Genomic DNA, 24,476 nt, shown 5'->3' with positions numbered 1-24,476 from the left:
ATAAACAAACATTTAAAAAAATTTTTTTAAAGTTACATGATTGGCTAGTAGCCAATATTTATTAATACCAAATATGAGAAAATACAGTAAATATTATGGTAACTGTCAAAAGTCTTTTTGTTCTTCCAATTCATGGGTCATACACGAAAAACAGCACTCTTGACATTTTGTCAGTGAGGCCTCGCCCATCCCTAAAACTTCACTGTGGATCACCGTGAGGACTTCCAAACTTCGTGAGTAGGTTTCACAAGTTATTTCGTGTTCAATACCTGAGGGCTGTTCAAACTTTTCCCAATGATCAATTTACTTTTTTTCAATAAGCATCACCCTGATGCACCTCTCTGGTAAAGGAAACAGAATGTTTTTCTCCCTTATTTAATAACTGTATAATAGGCAAAGTTTTTTAAACTACTGCTTCCCATACCACCCGTTTAGGACTACTTTTCAGAACATTCCTCCAAAGATCAACAAAATCATCTCCCCAACACGCACGCACGCACGCGCGCGCGCACACACACACACAAACACACACACACACACACACACACACAGGTCCCATCTGTTTTAAATTACTGTGGCACTAAGTCTTGATGAAGAGCAGTAGAAAAAATAATGTCGTGGAAAGAAATGGGGCTTCCCTGGCCCATTCTTCTAGCCCAAGTCTCTGCCCCATGTCACACCTGGAAGTGACCCGATCCTTGGCCGGTACTGCCCGAAAGAAAGAGGGGACGACAAAAAGACATTTGGGACCCTCCTGTGTCACCCTCCCTGCGCCCCGCGGCCCCCCTCAGACACTCACCACTGTTGCACCTCTTCCCTCGACCATCTGCCTCCTGCGCAGCCAGCATCACACGGCTCTTCGGTGGCACAGCAGGACTTACTCAGGCCCCTGAGGCCCACACACTCTTTCCACTACATCATGCTGCCTCGTGACTGACCCTGAAACCACCTCACTTGGTCTTGGCAGTCTTATGTGGAAGGACTATGCAAATAGATGAATTGTTGTCTCACCCCCTTCTTCTGTTAACACAAACGATCCACAGAGCATCCCACTTCCCTTCCCTCACTTTACACGCGGACTACACTCAGTCGTGGTATGTTTCACAACTTAATGAACACCCCTACATCTTCCAAGAAGCAGCCTTATGCACCCGACAGCGGGGCCTGCTCCTCGCAGACCACATAATCAGCAAAGGAGGCCTCTTTAGTAGAGGCTAACCCTAGAAACAAACATTAGGGCTCCACATCTGAATTCGGGCTTCTGGTCTCACCTCAAGAATCACCCACGGGCTAACACCCACAAGCGTGTTATGGAAAGCGGGGCTCAGAACTGACACCCGCTGACATCAGTGAGAACAACCGGGGACCTCTGCCCTCAAAGCTGTGAATAACCAAGCACCCTACCAACTCTCCCTTCCTGAGGCACTGCCCTATCTCAGGGCATTTTCACAGGACTGTCAGAGTAGATTATAGACACAGAGTACCTGGATGTCAGCAAAGCATCTGACAGTCAGTCATTCAAAGCATAGCTGAGTGAGATGGGAAACGCTGGGCCAAGTGACAGTTCAGTTTGAGGGCCTCAGAGGTAAGTGAGCAACCACACCCAGGGGTGCTAACATCACAGAAGAGCAACACTGGCTTGGAGGGAGGTCCTCGCACAGTGGGGCTTTGTAGGTTTATCCCTGGTAACGTTTTCATCGAGATGTGCTTAAGGGGATCACAAATAATTCACGGCTGAGGGGACAATTAGTGAGAGGAATGAACAGAGATTTGAAAACATTTCAACAGGCTGGAATACTGCCAAAACTGACCAAAACAACAACCAAAAAAGAACCCAAAGAATTAACAGAGATAAGGCCCTACTTTCAATGGTAAAAAATCATTTGTGCATATATAGGAGGGTGTCATCGCCTGCCCTACACCCTCTAATCTGCTTAGCTGGGACGACTCAGCCCTATTCACAAGTTCTGCCATGGGCCCCTGACCCCAGGCTCTGAGTGGGTGAGGCTCCAGGCCTCAGATACACATCAGTGCTGTGACTCTTGATTTCAGACTGGGGGCTTCCTTTTACTCTCTGGTCTCAAGCTCCTATCTTGGGCCCTCCCCTATTTTGGCAGTGGACTCTAACTCGTCTTTCTGGACTCAACTCTTTTCATCAGCTTCCTGGCTGGAGTCTCATCCCTGTACACCAGTGCTCCTATCTACCCCTAGGCCTGCTCAGCTGGCCAGTTCCTCTGCCAGACATCTGTCCATCTAGACTGCCACTGATGGAAGACTTTCTCCAGTTTTATGCCTCACCTAACTGTCTACGTCCTAAGTGCGCCCTGTTTGCTGTTGGTTACATCTCCATGAGCATGCCCCAGCCTGTGGATGTATCTGTTCTGTGAATCCCTATCTGGAATCTACTCGGGGTCCCAAGCTGATCCCATACCGCTACTGATAGAAACTTGGCTCTTCTATCTGGTAGGGGCAAAAGGTAGAGGTTGGAAGCAATTTGTATTTTAAAGTCTTAAGGATTTTTGTTGAACCCACGTTCAGTGCAAGCTGGAAGTGCAACAGAGTGGAGATGTGACCTTGATTCGCCTAAGGGTAACACATAATGATGCAGAAAACACGTGCATCTCACAAGATCCAACAGTCAGGGGTACAGTCCTTACCCTATGCTGGGCAAGTTACCTCAGAAGTACTGTTCGTGTCTGAGAGCTATGTTCTTAGAGAGACAATGATACAAAGGGGATACCTCCAGGGGGGTGCAACCAGAACAACGGGATTTCTGATATTAAGTAATGTGAGTACTTGTAAGAACCAGGGCTGCTGGCCGAGAAAAGGGGGATTTGCAGGGATGGAGTTCTCAGGTGCTTCGAGCTGCCACATGAAGGATGGCTGAGGGGCTTATATGGCGAGACAGCTTGGGGTCAGCAGTGGAAGAGGTGGACTGAAGCAGTAAGAGCTGGTCCCATCTCCGCTCCTGACTTGAGTGACCTTATATCTTGGGCCTCAGTCTCCCCCTAAGACTGGAAGGCTATGATTTTGAAGGCTCCTCCCTGCTCTCAGAGCCCATGATTCTTCATCCTTACATCAACCCCAATCTGAGAAAGAACACAGGCATGGCTTTGCCTGTTCTGAGGCCTGGGAGACCAGATGGGCTCTTAGGTCTCCTGAGGGGCCCCTTCTAGGAAAATCAACCCCACTGAAATAATTGTGAAACCAGTGGTAATAAGCTTTATGTTTCAGGAAATGAAAAATGTAGAAATTGTCAAAGAGAAGACAGAGGCAGAAAAATGTCCACTTCTCCTCCCCAAGACATTCACTTCCCAATCCCTGCAATCTGTGACTGTCCCCTCACACAGCATGATAGAGTATGATAAAGTTAAGGATCCTGGGAGGAGCAGTTTATCCTGGATTATCCAGTGAGTTCTAAAAGCCATCACAGGCATCCTTACAAGTGGGATGCATGGGAGATGTGACACAGACACACACAGAAGAAGACAATTTGAAGGCGGAGGCAGAGACTGGAGTGATGTGGCCCCAAGTCAAGGGAATGCCTGTAGACACCAGGAGCTGAAAGAGGCAAGCAGTGGGGTTCCTCCAAAGCGTCTGGAGAGGATGCACCCCTGATACCCCAATAGTGGACTCTGACTCCTAAAATCATGACAGAATAAGTCTGTGGTTTTAAGCCATCAAGTTTGGGGTCACCTGCTATGGCAACCACAGCAAACTAATACTAAGGTTTTCTGCTTGAACTTTTGTTGTAGCCCAGTGTGGGCAGTAATAACCTTCTTTAGGGGCAAAGCTTGAATTTTTATGTATTTTTGATGGCCTATCCCATACTATCTCAAAACAGGTGCAGCTCTGCTTTTAAAAGTGTTTAGGGGCAGTGACAAAGGTATCTTCTAAGCCATTCTTTACACATATTTTACTAATAATGTCTCCTTCACAGGAGACTGCAGCAGATAGTATGTCTATGCAAAAGGCAGACAACCAAATGATTCCAGCCTCTACCCAGCAGGCCTGGCTGCAGGGCAAGAGATTATGCAGCCCCTCGTGACTACAGGAGAAAGCCTACAGAGTTGGGGGGGGGGGGCGGTCTTGCTTCTCCATTGTAATGCAGGCTGCTTTTCTCCCAGCAGTGTCCGGCTCCCCCCTTGCAGATGATGAACGCTACTAAGATGAGGACAAGAAAATGAACCCCAGCCTAGGGACAGGCCACAGAGTGTCCTGCAGGCCTCCCTTGGACTGCCATCCCCCATCCCGTAAGTCACTCTCAGGCTGTCACCCCACAGGCACCACCTGGTGGGACCAGGTCAGGTTTAAAGAGGCGGTTCCCCTTTAAGTTTCTAATTTCTTTTTGATCAAAACATCATTCCTATTTTTAAAACCGCACATAAGGGTGAAAGTCCTTTAAATTTAGAGAAGAGAAAATGAAAGATGCGTATGAAATTACCAGTTAAATTACATGAGGCTGGTGATGATTCATTTGTCTTCTGCTCTTTTGGGCTTCAGTACAAGAGAACATCCACTGTGGAGTGGAAACAGAAGGGTGCTCCAGGTCTGAGTGCCACTTGTGGATCCTGTCACTTCTCGATGTGAGTCTTTGGGCAAATCACGTCACTTCTATTGAGCTGCATTTCCCTCACATGTAAAACAGAGCAACTGAGGAAGAGAACATGTGGCCTAGGACACTGGTGAGCCCCCGGGTGTTTATTCATGTTCAAGGGACAAATGAATTATGTGTTCTGCATCCAAGGCTAGACAATTCAACCCTAATGTTTGAACTCTTTCCTTGAATCACAACATAAATTTTTTTATCTGTAGCTCTCCCAATGGTCATCACTGCCTGCCTGAGTTCATAATGTCTAGCAAGAAGGATCTTTTTGATCTTGGAAATTCAAATTGGCAGAGGGCGTGTTGTTTCTTCTACAGCGGCAGTTTTACAAGCCAGAGATTTATATAAAAGAAAGTTGGTCAGTTATCATGGGTGATGCATAACAACTGCTTTTGGTGCACGACTAAAACTGTTTGCTCTTCAACCTAAAAGAGAACTCTGTGCAAGTTCCTCCCTCCCAAACAACCCCCTCCCTCGCACCCAAGCCATTCCCTTTTCCTGATCCCTGGTCACCCCCAGCCTTTCCTTGGGCATAGAGAGGCTGGTCTTTCCCCATGCCCAATCTCCTCCAAGAGAATGGGTCAATCTGTATGGAGGCTGGGGCAAGGCGTGGCTATGGGAGCCAACTGGGCATCCCATAGGCCCTGGGGCTGGCAACCCTAAGAGTGTGGATCAGAGAAGGCCAAAGAGGGGGAGGGTTCCATCTGTACACCTGGGCTGCCCTCTCCAGTCCCCACACCCACTTAAGGAGCCCTCCCACTCCATTCAGGAAGCAATGGCTTCTACAGAGGGCAGGAAGTTCTCTTGATGGCTGTTCTTCCCTCTTCCTCTTTACTCTTTCTGCCTCCTTATCGAAAACGTGCACAGTGAGACGCTACACCCTGACGCCTCCCCCATACGCATACGTTCTCCCTGAAGACACATCCTCATGCCTTCCCAGCGACCAGCATTCTCAAGCCTTGGGACTCCCCATGCAAGCACAGCTGACCTGTTGGCCCCTGGAAGTCCTATTCCTCTTACTAAAGAAAAATCTTGTCTTAATTAATCTTTCCACTCTTCTCAACCAGCTATGTAGGAATTGCATACACATGGCTTTAAAGTTTGGTTCCAGATGCAGTCTCAAATTCTGAACCCTCAATTGTTTAGTATCACTTTGGTTTTTTTTTTGTTTTTTTTTGGTTTTTTTTTTTTTTTTTTACAGAAACTATCAGCTCCACGGTAAGAACCTAGGATATTGTTATGACTTCTCTTGGGACTTATTAAAACAAAAGAAATATTGAAAAATGGAGCAACTCTATGTACATTCTACATTTACAGATAAACACATTTCAAGGAATTCACTGGGGAGAAGGACATGTTCTAAAGCATTCTACTTTCTTTTCTTTTGCATGACAATTTTTACTTGGGGAGGCCACTCTATCAAACAGACAGCAGTATTTGTGGCCTATTTGTGGCCTGAAGGCAGTTATCTAAACCCTGCAAACAGCGGAATAGCAATACAGGAATTCTTGGTCTCACTGAGACTACAGAAAGGATGGGTCTCTCTCAAGGCAAGTGCCAAAACACCTTCAATTGTGCAGAACAAAGGCCATGCAGGAAATGTGGAAATCAAACCTCTCTCCTTAGCCCCTTGAAAGTCATTAGGAGCAAAGTGGATGTTATTTTAATCAAAGCCATTTAAATCATGATTTAAATTACCAAAAAAGATAAGCCAATTTAACCAGCTTTGCTTTTTAAAAAGTACATTTTTGTCCTTCTGACATAACCTGATTACACATTCTTTAAAATTCAGTTGAGTATGGGTTTTACTTTTAGAAGATAAACGGTATATATTTAAATCAGTGATTTATGTAAACCAAACTTGGAAGTGTATCCCTTAATAATTCGAGAAGATTCTCTGCAAAAACAAAAACAAAAACAGTATTACTGGTTCCCTTGTGCTCTTAATGCTCCTCCCTCTTTTATCTTTTGACTGTCTTTGCTTGCACGGAGACTTCATTCTTAAGAACTATCTATTCACTTGTCTGCTTGAGACTTTGTATTTTTGAAGAGAAAGCCAAGGAAGTCTTATCTCCATATAATGCTATTAACAAGCATGGTTTCCAAGATAAAACCTAGAGATGGAGAAGAGAAACATGATTTCTGGAATACACAGATTTTTTTACTCTGCCACTTACCAAAGTGGCTTTCAAGGACTCTTATTACCCCCTAATTTGGTTATGTGTCATTCATTCATGCCTGTAGTCAACCTTTTAAGAGGGCATTCTAGAAACCAGGCATTAGGTTTGGCACATGGAAGGATTCAGACCTGACAGAACTTACAGTTCAATAGGAACACAGATACCAGACAGTTATTGCACAAATAACTATACAACAATAGCTATGAAGAAGTGCATGGTAGCAGGGCAACCCCATCTAGAATGGGAGAGAGTGTCATGGAAGACTCCTCTAGAAGGTAACACTGCTTTTTTGTTACTCACAAAACTTCTTAAAAAGAGGTCACACAAATATATTGTCTCAAATAGTATCACTTCCAAGGTAAGGTAGGGTATGAGAAAAAGAAGCTCTGGAAACAGATATGATTAGGACCCTTACTATTACCATGGTGCCTCAAGCAACTCATGGTAAGGGATACGGCTGCCTCACAAGAGTGCTGTAATGGTCAAGTGTGATGCATAGAAAGCACTCAGTATGTAGTAAATGCTCAATAAACCATAGATAATAATAATTACAGACTTCATGTTGATTTAGCTTTGAGCTGTGACACATCAAGATAAAGCATATTTTACATTCATAGTTCTATCTTCACAAAAATGTTCAACTGAAAGAGAAAACTCAAAAATACATTTAGAAAAAAACACACCATGACTTCTGTAATTTTTTCTTTCTCGGGTTGGCCAACAGATATCACTTAATTATACAATGGAGGTACACTCTAGTCTAGATTCTTCTTGGCAGATACATAAACACAAGCAAAAAGAATAGTTTATACATCTGTGCTCAGCAGCCTTCTATCAGCATTAGAAAAAATTCTGGAATTGGAACTTTTGAATTAGAACTTTTAAAATAGTGAACTCCCCTAGGGTGGTTAAGTGTTTTCCAGGTCATTAGCTACATGACCGAGAGGGTACAACAGGCAGAGTCCTCTGCATGCAGCTCAAATTCCCGCAGTCCAAGAAGCATTTCCCACCTCACTTTTAGCTTCTCTCATTCTGAATTCCAGCAGTACTTACAAACACCCAACTCACACGGCAGGGTCCATCACACTGCTCACTCCTTCATCAGATGCTCACTGCTGCCAGTGTTGTGCTTGAGGGTACATTCAACAGACAAGGCTGTGCCTTCAAGGAGCTCCCAACCCCCGGTGGGCCTTATTAAGCATCCTTCAGACTCGTGGCTAACAGCCCTTTATCCTTTTTGGTACAAAGCCCAAGTCAGAAAACAAGTATGTGTGGTTTGTGTTTTTAAGTTAAAAAATGAAGAATTTTACTTGATCCTGGAAAAGGGACCATGTTACTAATGAGAAAAATGAGGCTCACATAGGAGAGAAGATTTGCCTAAGGTCTTAGACCAAGTGAACAGCAGAGCCAAAGCGAGAACCTAATTCATACCACTCGGGACTTCCCACCCCATTTACTGAACCCTCTTGTCTGCCTGGCATTGGGATGTACTGAGAACAGAATTAACAGACCCACCTCCTCCATTCGCTGGCCCTCCGGGATTCACCTCGGCTTGAGTGGCACAAGGCAGGGCAAGCCCTAAAACCTGGAACAGCTCCAGGCATCTCTTAAACTGTCCCCCAGGGTTCTGGCTATTATAGCTGGTCTGCACTACACCACCCTGAGGTGGCTCCTGGTACCCAAAGGCTCTGTGGCCCAGGAGGGCCGCAGTGCTGACCCCCCACCTCACTTATGGAGTGCCTTTGCCAGCCCCTGGCTTCCACAGCCAAAACGCAAGCACACCAGGATTTCAAGAAGGCTTCCCTCCAATCTAGCCCTGAGTAGAGCCTTTCAATTTCCCTGAGTCACGTTGGTTTGTAGGAGCTGAAAAGGCCACCACTGATCACAGGCCATTCTGTAGAAAGTGGGGGGCTACGTGCGTCAGAGGTCAGGGGTTGCTCATAATCGTTCTAGAATAAGGTTTCAGTCAGTATACTTCCTCAACTTAAAGGTACACTGACTGAATACAGAATGGCTCTAGTTCAGGGAGAAGAACTGTCTTACACACAAATTTAAAACGAGAACCCCAAGTCATTCTTAGATGATGAAGTAGAGCCCCTGAATGGCCAGGGATGGAAGAATGTAACGCAGACCTGCTGAAAAATTACACCCAAGGCGATGTGATTGGGTAGGGGAGATTAGGGCAGCAAAGGATCCCACGGGTAGCTAGTGAGGCCCGTTTAGGTCCAGCCTTTCTTGGAAACCCAAGGTCTCTGGGAGACGAGAGAAGTACAAGCAGAGAAGACTCAACCAGTGTTTACAGAAATAGAGTGTGTGGCTCCTTCACACATGCCCTTCATCAGGGAGCTTTTCTGGATGGCCTGGCCTCACTCTGCACTCCCAGAGCCAGAGCCCCTTCCACACAGTTGTATCACACTGTACAATAATTGCCTGTGTACTTGTCTGTCGAATTCATTTTTGTCTCAACAGATTCCAGCATGGTGTCTAACACCCAGTGGGCATCAAAAAAATGGTAAGTGAATGAAAGAATGACCTGTGACACAGTGACTGTAATTCCAAGGTACAACTAGGGCAGAGGAAAGTAGCAGTCATCTCAGAGGGGAGAAAAACCAAAACCGGATGGACTGAAGGGGACCTTTCTAAACCAGGCTGAAGATAGAGTGCCACCCACCCCTCAGCAGTCCCTGAAGGCTCATCAGCCACAGGACACCTGTTCCATCCTATTTCTAGGGTAAGGAGGTACATCTTCTAGCTAAAACACATGTTCCCGTAATTATCAAAATTGAGTGTTACAACCAAGAGAAGGGAGAAAATAGTAGATTCACCTAAGTGAGGCAAGACTTTCTATTTCACATACCAGCTCGCTCCATCTCCAACTCAACCTCTCTTAGAAACCTACAGACTCAAGAGTCACAATCTCCAGTTCAGAGTCACCGAGTCTAGGGTCCCAATGGGACACGCTTTCTAATGCACAAGGCATGTGCTCTCAGTGCAAAACTTGTCAACTTACTTTTTCCACGTCTAGATCAGCATCCTGCTTCTTCAAAAAACTGTAGAAGAAAAAAAAACAGACATCAAAAGAGAACGGAGCGCTCTTTTCCTATAAACCTCCCACAAAGTACCACCATAGAATTTCCATTTGCTGCAGACAATCAATTTGCCCACAACTTTTCTCTCGTTCACACAATTGTTGCTATGTCACAGTTGCCACAAACACCTGCCTGCAACTGCAAAGACCTGGCCCTGTACCATCAAAGGAAGCCAACATGAGATTTTAACTTTCTGAAGCCAGGAAAGATACAGATGGAGGTCTTACACACACACACAAACGCACGCACGCACGGACACACGCACATGCACACCTTCTTTCCAGTGCCTACAGGTCATCCATAGTTGGGAAACATTAAAAAAAAAGAGTCTTCCAAGATCTTGTTCAGCTCACCTCTTGGCTTAAATCTTCCCTTAGCCCCCAACCCACATGTGCCCCACTTCCTGTCTGACTGTGGGTGGGCCTCACTGTCAAAACAGCCTTCTTAGGATGACCCCTCTTTCCCATCAGCTGGAGTTCCCCTCTCTGGGAGATGTGCCAACCCAGCAGCCTGCACCGACTTGTCCACGGAACTTAGGCCCCAGGAATACCTTAGAACCTTGTGCCAACCCCTGGCAAAGTAGAGTGCTGATTCTGTGGCACCCCTGCCCACTTCACATTAATCTTGAAAGTGCCAGGAGCGGGATGGCACCTTTCCAGTTTGCTCATGCACTCTGCCTGTAACCTGCCAATATTACGGTTCCTCGCTTATTATTTGCAATTTTAGCTGTTGGAACAAAGCTTCAGTTTTAGTATGATGATAAAGAATCAAAATGGTTGAATGGAATTACGTTGACAACAATATGTTAGGGCAGAAAGTAAAAGGTTTGAGGAATGTGAATAAAAAGGCAGCAACAATTTTTCCTCTCTGAGTAGAGACTCACACTTTTTGTCATTATGATTCTTGGCATCCTGGTCCATGGTTTAAAAGACTGCCATCATAAATTACTATCCCCATCAAAACCACCCCTCCCCCCAACACACACAAAAGAATTTTTGCAAAGAATGCATAATTAACAGTAACATCTTTGTTTTGTTTAATCAAAGATGACTCAGAATGAAGGAAAGAAAAAATGACCATGGGGAAGAGCATGAGAAACTCCTATATTGTCTTCCGCAGATGGGTATTCAAATCATGAACTGACTGCAGACATGCAGGAGAACCAGCACGAGGTTCGGGGGAGAGAATGTGCTAATGAGCATGCCACTACAGCCCGGACCTTAGCAACCCACATCACCCCATCTCTTCCTTGCTTCTGACACGCTGTCCTGTCCCAAGCAAGGAGATGCCACAAGTCAATATGTGCCTTTCTCCTGGCTAACCCACTAGGGATGCAGACACTGCTGAGCTGTAAAAAATGGGAATCCCCATTGTCTCAAAATGTTAACTAGCCTCCCTATCACCAGCAAAGAGTAATTCAGAATCGGGAGAACTTTTCACCAAAGGGAACAGATATACAGTGGAAGTCTGACTTCCATTCTTGAACACTTCCCCAAAGAAGTTTAGGAAGGCTGTCATTCTGATTTACAGAACGGAATTTTTCTGTTTGCAAGGTGGAAGATTCCTTCATCCGCCACAGAAAAAGAAACACCTCCAGAATCACTACCCTTTCCCAAAGTAGTAACGAAACTTAACCTCTCTCATGCATACAGCACGAGTGCAACCACATGAGATAACCCCGTTCAACGGCAAGCTCTTCCAGAATGAGCCTTAGTGGGGCGCCTGGGTAGCTCAGTTAAATGTCCGACTCTCGGCTCAGGTCATGATCTCATGATTCGAGTTCAAACCCCACGTTGGGCTCTGCACAGACAGCACAGAGCCTGTTTGGAATTCTCTCTCCCTCTCTCCTGCCCCTACCCCACTCATGCTTTCTGTCTCTAAATAAACAAATAAACGTAAAAAAAAAAAAATGAGCCTGAGCTCCATGGCACTTTAGCAACTGGTAGCAAAAGGAAAACTGAAAACCTGTTTGGAGCTGCTAGCTAACTACTGCAAAAGGAATGTTATCCATCCATACATATATGCAGCTTCATCCAATTTCTTTTTCAGGCTTACAAAACAGATGGAGTTAATTAACAAAGACAATACATATATGCATCATCCTGCAGCCATAAACCAGAAGGATGTCACAGCTTTAACTTCAAAGCCTCCCAGCAAGCACAGCCTGAGATATTTTTAGGCATCAGCTCCATTGTTTCAAAGAGGATATGGTTTGGTGAAATAAAATTGCCAAAAAGTAAAATTCACAGGACAACCTTGCTAGGATGAAGAGTGGCATTTGATTTTAAAACCAGTTATGTCTGTCTTAAAGGGTGTGCTTCTGCAAAGCTGAGAATAAATTTTGTCATCAAATGTTTAAGTGAAACAGAAGTACCTTTTATTTAAATGTCTTACATAAAAAAATCATTCTTTGGGGCGCCTGGGTGGCGCAGTCGGTTAAGCGTCCGACTTCAGCCAGGTCACGATCTCACGGTCCGTGAGTTCGAGCCCCGCGTCAGGCTCTGGGCTGATGGCTCAGAGCCTGGAGCCTGTTTCCGATTCTGTGTCTCCCTCTCTCTCTGTCCCTCCCCCGTTCATGCTCTGTCTCTCTCTGTCCCAAAAATAAATAAACGTTGGAAAAAAAAAAAAAATTTAAAAAAATCATTCTTTAAAAATTGACCGATTATGCTATTTTATCTTTATTCTAAATATAAATTTTTGGAATATTCAAGTTTTAAATTTTCAAAGCTTAAGGCAAAAGAGACCTCCCTCCTCCTCTGTGTGTGTGTGTGTGTCTGCGAATAGACCGATATACATATATAGTTATACAGACATTTTCAATAGTTGACTTTGTATTCAATCGTGGGTTTGTGGCCATTAGGGCATTTTCCATGCTTTTATTCTTCCTGCTGAAGTAGTGCTAATGTTTTGTTTGAGAAACATGACTGAAGTGACCCAGATTCCCAAGCGGAAAAGGCTGATCCATGAATGTTGCAAATGTGTGACCGCCTGCAGGAATGAAAGCCAAAGCATAAGACCCTGGTCAAAAATGAACTACTCCCAACTATTTAGATCAGATCAAATCCTCTATCTTTGGGAGAATACACAGAGACCTTCATTTTTAGAGGAAAGTCTAAAAGTAAAACTGAGAAGGCTTTGACTTTGAGTTCTCTTGATGCAGCCATTCCTGTAGCCCCCCCAACTCCTTGCTCTCCCATTTCCAAATGCCCAGGGGACGTCCCCCCTGGTCCCCACCACAGGGACCTTACAACCAGACAGTGCAGGCACAAGAATAAACAACCAGAGGGAGTGTCAGCCACATGTTCAGAGAATGGCAAGAGGCTTAGTAGTCCTACAGGGCAGAGAGGGACTTACGAGTGTGGAGGTAGGCTGGTGGGAGAAAGGTGGGAAACTGAGGCAGAGGCCAGCTAAGAAGTCAGCCTGTGAGAGGCATACTCCTGCACTTACCAGTGTATTTTCTACACGCCTCTATCCCAGGAAGGGGGAGGAAAATAGATACAGCCCCCAGCATCTTCCTGGCACAGGACTAAGCACCGTCATTCTGATCTCACCAACTCTGCTGGGTAAGTATAGTTTTCTCCTAATTAGCTGTCAGGGCCCAGGACAAAAATCACCTTTTCACTCCTGTTTTCCTCTGGTCCCACTTCCGTGCAGAACTAGATTTCCTTTCCTCTGTGTTCTTACAGCACTTTACACAGTTCCTGCGTCCTGGTCTTCCCTGCTCCAGAGCAGCGCTCAGCCCAACAGGGGCTTCAGCTCTGCTGATGGAGGGGTGAAGGGTGAAGAGAGCCGGTGACAGAGTGACTGATGAAGAACTGACCAATAGAGCTGACTCAAGCTGCACGTAGGGTAGGGGTGTGTGTTGGGGGGAGGGCTGGAGGACAGAAATGCAGGGTGTGCCCACATACCACACAAGCCACATAAATAACCAGAAGCTGACCTTTCTTTCAATTTCATCCTGTGTCTTTAGCTATAAATAAGTGACCAAGATCCAATCTGGAGATTCTGCTATTATTTTTAATATTAGCCAGTGTTTCCTTTCCACTTAAAAAATATGACTGAGAAACTGACGCTCAATATGTTAGAGTCATAACCACAACTCCTGTGTGAAGAAAGAGACTTGAGGGATATGACAAATCCAAGACTTAAATCATCGTTCTGGGTTTTGTTTGATTATTTCAAGAAAAGGAAGATTGAGAGAGAAATGAAATCTACTTTTCTCTTGCCACAGAATCTTCTCTATTTCCAATTCAACCCTTCTTACTACTTGCAAAAGATTTAAAATATTCATCGACCTGCCAAAAAACATCTGCATGCTACTCGACACATCTATTCACATCTGAATGCCTTCTTTCTGCTCCAACGATCATTGCTGTATTCAGTCAAACTAAAGTGAGAACCTCAGAACTGTACGTGGTGTGATGTCAGTGGCACCGAGGATAAAATGGCCATTTGACAGCAACTTCCATATCAAGTGTGTCGACAGGGGCACTGCTCCTTTGGTTATTAACTTAGGATCCAAGGCACAAAAAAGACCAGGCAGGGCCAGACTCTGCCACAATTCCAAAGAAAGCTCAAACACACACAGAGCGTACACAGAAGCTCCTCAATGTTCCCCAGTGAAGGGGCGGCCCCTGGCTCCCTGCCTGCAGCCTGGGAACAGGCCCACTCTCTCAGTGGGCTTCCTGAGGCCTTCACAGCTGCACACAGACACGCAGTGCAGTGTTTGGGACCATCTACGCTCAAGGTCACCACAATCTTCTGTGTGCCCAACAGCTGGGGCAGGCCCCGGGGACAGGAGCCAGCTCAGACAAGGCCCTTTGTTGTGGGGTATTCCTCATTGCCTGGTTTACCCAGGAAAAATGTATTTTCCTTTAGCCATTCACTCTGGCCCTACCTCATTCTCCTGAGTCCTTCTCCACACATGAACCTTTTAACAAGGTTAAAAGCTAACCTCCCATCTTACCTCCCTCCCACCCTGGTAAAGGCACAGTGACACAATGGTGTCCATGTGCACAATGGTTAAGAGCAGAGGGCCTTGACAATGTTGGTGACAGGTCAAGACTCCTGAAGAGTTTAAAGGAAAGGGTCTAGCCTGGGAGAGGACAGTAAAGGTGGCTGGGGATCGCCTTTGGGTATCCTATGCTAGGAAGATGTACTTTGTCGTATAATCTCATTCTTATTTCTTTTATACAAACATTGATTTACTTCACTGAAAAGGTAATATACGCTCAATGAAAAATCTGGAAAATCTGGAAAATCTGGAACCCCTGTTATGATGTTGGAACTTTCCCCTTCTGGCCAGTATTTCTATGCTTATGTAAATGTTAACCGCTACTACAGCACCTCCAACCTGCATGTCACAACTGATGGCACATACAACTTATTTTGCATAGAGGCAAACAGTGGGGGGCAGGGTACCCTCAATATGAACAATGTACCTAGTAAAATTAATTGCAGGATCTATTTCAAGTAGTAAGGCCCCAAAGGGAGGCTACATCACCTAAGGATGCTTCTCACCACTGACCTATGAATTGCTAAAACACAGAATTTTGGTCCATAGCCAGGGAGGAAGTGGTTGGATTCAGCTTTGTTTTGTCTTTTTTTTTTTTTTAGTCTTTTAATGTTTATTTTTGAGAGAGAGAGAGAGAGACACGGAACATGAGCAGGGAAGGAGCAGAGAGAAATGGAGACACAGAATCCAAAGCAGGCTCCAGCTCTGAGCTGTCAGCACAGAGCCTGATGTGGGGCGTGAACCCACAAGCTGCAAGATCATGACCTGAGCCAAAGTCGGACGCTCAACCAACTGAGCTACTCAGGCGTCTGGGTTGGATCCAGTTCTATCTCTAGCTCTGTTATTTATTTGTTCTGTGACTGGGTGGGGGCAGGGGTGCAGGAAGGGTGACATTAAATAACCCATGGGGCCAGGCAGGTAAAACAAATGAATGAAGCAGGTGAGGTGGGGCTTGGGTGAGCTGAAGAGCCCCGAGGCCGCTGTCATGAGAGAACACAGGATTGGTTTTGTCAGACCTTCCAATTTTTTTCAAAAGAAACAGGGAATCTCAGTTTTTATACAAAAATGCCCCATTTAAAAATGTTCATTTAATTTTTAAAATGCCTCATGTGGCCTAATGAAACATAATAAACAAGGGTATAATCCGGCCCATAGACTGGTTTGCTATCTGTTTAAGTCATAAGATCCAGCTCTTGGTTTCTCTTAATATTAAATAGGAAATTGGCCGCTATCCGCCCCTTGGGGTTATTTAAGAGCATGGGGGAAGGGGATTATTATCACGTAACAAAATAATCCAAGCCCATTCAGATGCACAAAGCAGAGTAACATGATCCCTTGGTTTTATGTAATGTTAATAGATGTGGCTTCATTTTTTTGTAGAATTATTTGAAATGTATAATTATACATGTTAGCTTCCAAACAAACAAAAGAGGTAATTGTAATAGCCTTGGAGGACGAGGGTGTGACCAACTCGATCAAGCAGTGGGGTGGAAGTCTGAGGGGAATGGCTTTGATTTTTTTTTAAACAAACACTGTGTAGAGACAGGTGGTGTAGACAACCCTCTCAAGAAACACTGCACTAAAGGGCAGCACAGCAACGAGGTGGTCTCTACGTGAGAAATGCAAGGTGAAAATAACTTAATCTTAAAAATGGATGAAATCACAAATGTGGTGACAGAATGAGCATCATGTTAGAATAAACAAACAAACAAACAAAAAAACCCAAGTACCAACTAAAGCCATTATGTCAGCAAAATACTAGACAGTATTGGGTGCAGTAAAAATTTTATTATTAAGAGTGAAGAAGTTAAGATCTAGTTACGCTGGTTTTCTTAAACAAGAAGTCGGGGAGGGGGGAAGATCTTTACTACAACACACATTGCCCCACATTTTACACCGTGCCATTTCTGTATTTGTCCTTTTTAGCCTACTTCTAGCAGTTTCTCTTTGCTAAAATACATTAGTTGCCATGGAAACAATGTCATAGTGTGTAAAACCACTCACTGTCCTTGGAAAGGCATTCATGATAAAAACTGAACAGTAGCATGTTTTAAAAAGCAATCCCATAGACAGCAGTTGTGTAAGAACACCACAAGATCTCAAAATTGTGACTTCGAGGTATTCCACCACCACCATCATATGGTCCGGTTTCCCCCAAGTCAACCAGAGAAGCACCTTTCCTCCTCTTGTACACCAAGAGTAATTACAACAAAATCTCCCATCTAATGTTGGTGAAAACAATAGATTCCCTGTGAGGCACGCTCACTTCTCTGGATGGGGTAGGGCTGGGAAACTGTAGAATCAGAAGGTTTGTAGGCATGATAACACCTCTGCTAATGAGAAGGATTTAGTCCTGTGATACCTTCTGCTGTCCAATTTTGTTTTAAGAGAGGGAAATAATACTTAGGACATAGAGATTTACACTTGCTTTTCCCTATTGTCACAGATTAGCAAGACACTCTTTCTTTTTTCCTTTCATCAACACAAAGTAGACCATATTTATTTCTCTGAGATAATACATTGAGCAGCTTTCATGTGCCATGTTGGCAAAGGAAACAGGCAAGATATGGGTCCCCTGGAAGCTGAAAATCTGGTGGAGCCAACTGGGCAAGGGTGGGAGCATAAAAGGCCTCCTGGGTCTTGGTGAAGAGCCGGATTTTATTCTAACTGCAAATAGGAAGATAATTGAGTGGTGTTCCCCAGCAACATGATCTCACATAGATTTTTAAAAGCTCACTCAGCTATGTGGGAAGTGGGATTGGAAGTCAACAGTAGAGGAGCGCAGAGCAGTAATGTTATCAGAATCGTCCCCACGAAAGAGGGCAATACAAAGCAGATGGAGAAATGTGATCTCTAATTAGGGTGACTTTGCACCTTGGCTCCTCTGTGAAAATGCTAGATGACATCTACTGTCCTGGGCACTCGTCAGATTAAACATTTGTGTAAATGATTCATTTTTAAGCCAAGTGTTATTATTAGTTGCATCAAAATGTACCAAGGTTGGATTTGCATTTCCAGCTTCTGCCATAGATAGACTTGCCTGCCAGTGGGTGAGATAACCTCAAGGTGAAGAGAATTTTCTGAAAGGTGACCAATGGCAATCCATCTCTTTTCCTGTCCTTTTCCAATCTTGGCCTAAGTAAACACCTCCCTCTCAAGGAAAATAGACAGGATGCTCACCAATAAAATAAAGAACACTTGGACATGAGCAGCTCAGGGCAGCTAACTCCTCCCAGTCTCAGAGGGCAGTGCCCCTGGCAGACGCTGGATGCAGTGATCAGTTGTGCTGTGAGCCATGCTGCAGCTAGAGTTGCACAGGACATCCATCACAAGGGTCAGTGGGAAACAGAAGATTACAGGTTAGGTGTACATGAAATATATTCAGGACATGGTCCTTCTCAAGAATGGTGTAAATGCTTTCATTACAGTGTTTTTGTCATTTATCGATGGCTATTCTAATTCACTTCGTAATGTGCCTTTTGGCGATAATGAAACAAAAAGGAAAAAATGGCAAATTTAGTGAAAAATTAAGTACTGTATTTCCATTTTTCGAGAAAGCTGATGATGGAATGTCAACGCATACAAACTGCTGGTTAATATTCATTATCCACCATGGGAGCCATAGTGGTATCATTCACTCCATAAACCACAGCCACAAATCTACAGAAGCACAGATCAGCAACTACTTCAAATGTTAATCACTATTGTAATAAGGTTGTGTCCGAGGATGACAATCTAACACATGCTGCTATAGAAGGTTCACTAACATAGCACTCTAGGAAGTATGACTTTTCTTTTAGATCAAACGCTTGCTATTCTAAGTTGATTCTGCTTATTTCTGAGTAAATAAGTACATATATGAAAAGCGAAGTGATAGCTTTTAATGTGTTGGCTTCATTAGCAAAAGAAAAGAAATTTAACAGTTAAATGATTCCAGTTTTAGGTAGTATTAACCAGTGGTTTAAGTAGAAAAAATCAATTCCAACAGTGGTTTGATTTTTTTTTTTTTCCATCTATTTCCTGAGATCAAATAAAGCTTGTGGAAGTTCATTCTGTCACAGGTGAAACATCTCCTGTTACTGTGAATGCCACTGTAAATTGTAAAAAGTTTAACATGAGAGGGGCGCCTGGGTGGCTGTCGGTTAAGCATCTGACTCTTGATTTCAGCTCAGACCATGGTCTCACGGTTCATGGATTCAAGCCCTGCACTGGGCTTTCTGCTGGCAGCAGAGACTGCTTGGGATTCTCTCTCTCTCTGCGCCTCCCATGCTCTTTCTCTCAAAAATGAATAAATAAAACTTAAAAAAAAAAAGCTTAACATGAGAGAGGAAATTATTTGTTTTTGCAGCAAAATACACATATAAATTTTATAATGCTAAAAAACAACTGCCCTTACTAAATCAAGAAACCTATGGAACCGAAAGTCACTTGGAATTGCGTATGCATATGCATAACTCATAACTGCTTTCAAATAAGTGGCTATATCCTACCAAATGCAAAAAAAAAAAAAAACTATAGATGTAGAAATTGACAAATAATAGGAAAACATAACTACCAAATTTTTGTGACAAAGTGTTTTGTGAATATTATTAACATTTCAGCACAATAATATGTGCCTTTTACTTTGCCACCTGTCATCAGCAACCAAGTTTTAGAAAAAATGTTTGAGGGGCTCCTGGGTAGCTAAGTCAGTTAAGCGTCTGACTCTTGATTTTAGCTCAGGTCATGATCTCACATTTCGTAAGTTCGAGCCCCCTGAGCCTTGTGAGTTGGAGCTTGGGATTCTCTCTCTCCCTTTTCTCTCTGCTCCTCCCCTGCTCATGCTCGCTCGCTCTCTCTCTCAAAATAAATAAACTTTAACCAAAAAAAAGAAAAAAATCTTTGAGAAACGATTCTCTAAATCAACCTAGTTGTTGCATAATGGTATGATAGATGAATCCTGTAAAGTTTGGGTGCGTTCTGTTCCAAAACAGTTGGAAATCTTTCATTAAAGCAGTGAATGAAGCGCCAAAACACTTCAGTTCTTTAAAGCTTTTAGCCAATTGCAGTCATTGAAAACAAGGCTTGCAAAAAGGAAGATGTTGAAATTTATCCCGACAAAGCAAAGGAGGGACTAAACACAGTGTCCAAGATTTAATTCTGAAATTGTATTATGATGTGTTGAAGGATCTCGACTTGAGGTGATATTTTGATGGTGCTCCTAGTTTTAATTGGATACATTTATATTAGGAACCAGAATGGAGAGAAATTATGAAGATCTACAATTTGTGTCACCTAAATGTGACAAGACATTCAAAAGGACCACAGAGGAATTTATTTTCATGAGTTTTGTAAAAATATTTATTAACGATAAAAATCCTGAGGGTAAAAGACCTGTGAAAATATTTGGGCTAAAATATTAACACATTTCAACACGTAAAAAGTTAGCCCGAGGAAAGCCTCCATTTAGCAGAATTTGCTCTGAGCTCATGTGCATCGGTAGAAAGAACTATTTTCTCTGCGAAAAAAATATTTTGATGTATACCATGAATGCCAACTGATGACAGTAACAATTTCACATAGTGACTATAAGACACAACTTTGAAGACGACTAGAGGCAAGTCTATGAGAACATTTAAAATAGTTCATTCTTCATAAAAAATATGTGACATGGGTATTAGAGACATATAGCTAGAAACTGACTAGAGTGAATGTATACCCCAAATAATTATGGTCATATGTTCTTTTTAATGCTTACTCAGTATAAAAAGGTCTTTTTCTTCTAATGTACATGGACATGTTTTTAAGTTTTAGAAATTTTATTTTTCCGATTTTGAATAGAACCATTTCAAAGGTCCAAACATGGTACCAGTTAATAAATCAACCTTTAAAAATTCTATACTATTGATTATTTTAGTGACTCCTTTCCACAGTGTTATGATCCCACATCTCGAGTTCTCTTGGCTCCCACTGACAGATGAGGAAAAATATGAGATGCGTGTATATTTTGAGAAGATGTGCTCAAAGTGCCACCATAATTTTCTAGTAGAAAAGTATATAAGCAGCATCCTCAACACACCACCAAATACACACTTTTTAAAGCAAGACTAAAGATTTCCCTTCTCAAATTACTAGGCATTTCAAGAAACAGCAGGTTTTAAAACATCTTCTTAAATGTAGCATCATCCTTGTACGAATGTCAAGTTGGGATGAGACATAATTAAAAAGAGCGAACTGGTTTCTGCGCCCGCCCCCCCCCCCCCCCCCCATTTAGTGTTCTGGTAACTACTTATGAGTTATACTCGAAAATGAATCCCTCTATATACTCATGCTTTATTTAGTACATGAGGACTGAATAAAAGTGAAGAGTTTCTCCCATGATAATCAGAGATTGAATACAATCTCTAGTATTCACCCTGATTCCTTTAAAATATGGAACTGAGGGATCACACCCAGTAAATCTTCTCTTCTAGTCTCCAGTATCACAGTAAATTGATTAAAGAAAGTCCTGAAATTCTAATAATTTCCACTGAAATGAGTCTCCCTGGCAACTGAAGTCCTCCCTTCCAGGGCACTCAGAAGAACTGCCACAAGCTAAAAACAGGAAGCCCAAATCCCCACTACGTTTGGGAATATCTGGTAGACAAGCCTGCTCCTTGAGAGGGCAGATCTTCCCACTTCTTGCCCAAAGTGAACCTGATACACGTATGCGAAGACATGATTTACTCAAAAGAAAAAGCATACTCTAAGAATACAAGCCAGTGAATATGCTGCCATCATTGTTACCATCATCATCATCATCAAGATAAAATACAGCTCAGATGCAATGTGACAGGAGTGAATTTACACCTATTACTCAGCTGTACACACACAAAAAATGTTACTTAAGAACACCTGGCTGGCTCAGTCACTGGAGCATGCAACTCTTGATCTCAGGGTCATGAGTTCCCACCCCATGTTGGGCTTAGAGCTTCCTAAATAAATACTTTTTTTTTTATTTAAAAATTTTTTAACATTTATTTATTATCAAGAGACAGAGCATGAGCATGGGAGGGGCAGACACAGAATCCGAAACAGGCTCCAGGCTCTGAGCTGTCAGCACAGAGCCTGACGCGGGGCTTGAACCCACCAACTGGGAGATCATGACCTGAGCCGAAGTCAGGCGCTCAACTGAGCCACCCAGGCACCCCAATGAATAAATACTTTTTAAAAATGTTACTTCATTTCTCCAGTGTTTAATTCAAATTGATCAAGACCACTGCATTTCTGATGATAGTAACAAAAACAATCTCGACACTTCAAGATAACTTAATCTCTTCAGATTTAAAATTCTTAGTTGCTTCAGGGCAATTAGTCAAATTAAACTTCTCTCAAACTGCCTCTCAGGGCTGTGTTCTTTTCCCTTGCCCTTCTGCCCCCACCCCAGGTTAGCAGGATGGGGAGAGGACCTAGTCTAGGCACTGCCCTCCATGCCCTCACTGGCGTCCCTGGGATGTTTCATCCCTTTGTCTTTGGGTGTTGGCCTGATTCTGCTGATGTGACTGGTAGATTGAACCCAACCAGTCTCCAGGAGTGAGACTGCACAGTTCACTCTGTGCTGCCTTCATTCTGCCTCCCAGCTCCCTCTGCACCTCCACATGTGCCTGAGGGGGCCTACAGGCCCGTGGGATCGCTCCTATGCCACATGCAGGCTTTGGGGAATTGAGAGGGCTTATTTCTGCCTAAACACGCCCCCCTGAGGAGTACACTACAGGTAGTTTCCTTCCAGGGTTCCAGACCAAATGCAAGGTATGGGTGCTGTCTGCAAGCAGATTCTCCTCCACTCTCCTGAAGTGGGGGATCTCAGCCACCCATTCATTTAGCTCTAGTCTCCTCCTAATCTCTACAAGCTCTATGCTCCATCCCAGGAAGGTATTTCCTCCTTCCTGCATGGCTTACTACACAATATATACCAGGCCTTCTGAGATCTGCCTCCTTGGAATCCACAATCATTTTTCTTCTAACAAAGCCTGCCTCTTTTGAGTGAAGGCCTGGGCTAATTCTGGTCTCTGAAACATGCTTCAAGGGCTTGTTTTGAAAGTCAAAAGCTGAACAACGTCTTCTTTGTCCTAGACCATATTCTGTCCTCCCCCTGAAGTAATGGAATCCTTTGCCTCAATGGGGGTGATTCCCAGGGAAACAAGAATTAGAAGGAAAGTAAAGTAAATTGAATACTAGTTTAAGATTATCCCCCACTAAACAAGGTCATAATGTAAGGTTTCAGAGATCCCAGAACATTCACCCAGGATTTTTAAATTTTAATTAAAAAAAAAATTTTTTGAAGTAAAGTCTACACCCAACATGCGGCTTAAACTGATGACCCTGAGGTCAAGAGTAGCATGCTCTGCTGACTGAGCCAACCAGGCACTCCATTATCCAGGATTTTTTTAAAAGTGCAACATACTGACATGTCATTCTTCTAGAAGATATCATTTACAGTCAACCCTTGAACAACATAGGTTTGAACTGCACAGGTCTACTTACACCTGGATTTTTCTGGATACTGTACAGTACTGTAAATGTATTTTTTCTTATGGTTGGTTTTAATATTTTCTTACTTTACTGTAAGAGTATGGTATATAATACATATACAAAATATGTTAATCGGCTTTTGATGATCAATAAGGCTTCCAGTCAACAGATGGCAATTAACATTCAAGTTTTTGGTAATTCAAAAGTTATACATGGATTTTCGACTGCCCAAGGAGTCAGCACCCCTAACTTCTGTGCTGTTCAAGGGTCAACTGTACACATATTTGAACCAAGAGCAAAAGAGGCCTATGGATTTCAGTTTCTTGAAGTATTTATACCTAATGTCCTTAATCATTAATCTACAGTTGAGCAGCTATACATTCAACAAGGAGCCACCCTTATTCAGCATCATTTTAGAACTCTACACTCCCCTAGGTTTCCTCTTCTGAGGGCTTCCTGCCTTTGTTTCCCCTCTTCCATACCTGCTGTGTTCACGCATCATATCTGTAAGACTGCAGATCCTTCCTTACTGCATCTACCATCCCAGTTCCAGCTTGCTCCCCTAGCCAGCCTAAATCCTACTTGCAGCTGATTCAACCGATATTTTCCTTAGTCTCTAAGAATATCCTCCTCACTTGATGGTTCAAATCAATTCTCAACTCTAGGTCACCAAACGGTCAGATTTTCCATTCCAAAGTAACAAGTACTACTACAAGGCCAAATCACAAAACTGGGCTAAAGCGAGCCATTAAAAAGTACCTACAAATTCCAATGGGGCCTCACTATTTCTCTGTAATACATTTTTGGTTTTTTTTTAAAGATTTTATTTTTAAGTAATCTCTACACCCAATGTGGGGCTCAAACCCACAACCCTGAGAACAGGAGTCACATGCTCCACTGACTGAGCCAGCCAGTCACTCCTCTAATAATTTCTATCCATCTATTAAAATATTACTCTATATTTTTGTGGCTGTTTGGACTTCTTCTAGATTCTCTGAGCTGTCCTCCTATCTTTGAACCTTCCAACCTTGGATAATGGCTCAGCCTCCAATTTTACTGAAAAGCTTCAGGACATCCACCCTTTGAACTTCTTTCTT

At 43.3% G+C, this 24,476-nt stretch overlaps 1 protein-coding gene and 1 long non-coding RNA gene across 6 annotated transcripts in view; one reads left to right on the top strand and one right to left on the bottom strand.

Moving 5' to 3' along the window:
• The window catches only part of FYN (FYN proto-oncogene, Src family tyrosine kinase), a 215,591-nt gene that overhangs the window by 177,341 nt on the left and 13,774 nt on the right, over nucleotides 1-24,476 (bottom strand). For 2 of the 4 annotated variants that reach the window (XM_053904567.1, XM_053904559.1), the window contains exon 2: nucleotides 9,797-9,836. The exons of 1 other annotated variant lie outside the window; for it this stretch is intronic. The gene's annotated coding sequence lies outside the window, so the exon portion shown is untranslated. Of the gene's footprint in view, nucleotides 1-799; nucleotides 1,149-9,796; nucleotides 9,837-24,476 lie in introns of those variants that run through there. One more of the 4 variants, XM_053904563.1, reaches the window with a different exon arrangement.
• On the top strand, nucleotides 4,504-12,234 carry LOC109263557 (uncharacterized). Of its 2 annotated transcripts, none has more exons than XR_008422918.1 (3): nucleotides 4,504-4,586; nucleotides 9,256-9,517; nucleotides 11,925-12,234. It is a non-coding gene; the product is annotated as an uncharacterized LOC109263557 (long non-coding RNA). The 2 variants fall into 2 exon arrangements; XR_002078273.2 differs by having other exon boundaries at nucleotides 4,510-4,685.

Source organism: Panthera pardus, unplaced genomic scaffold, assembly GCF_024362965.1.
Source record: "Panthera pardus isolate Hobbes unplaced genomic scaffold, ASM2436296v1 HiC_scaffold_17, whole genome shotgun sequence".
In the NCBI taxonomy this organism is placed as follows: domain Eukaryota; kingdom Metazoa; phylum Chordata; class Mammalia; order Carnivora; family Felidae; genus Panthera; species Panthera pardus.
Note: the sequence above shows the minus strand (reverse complement) of the source record. Positions and strands in the feature narration are given on the sequence as shown.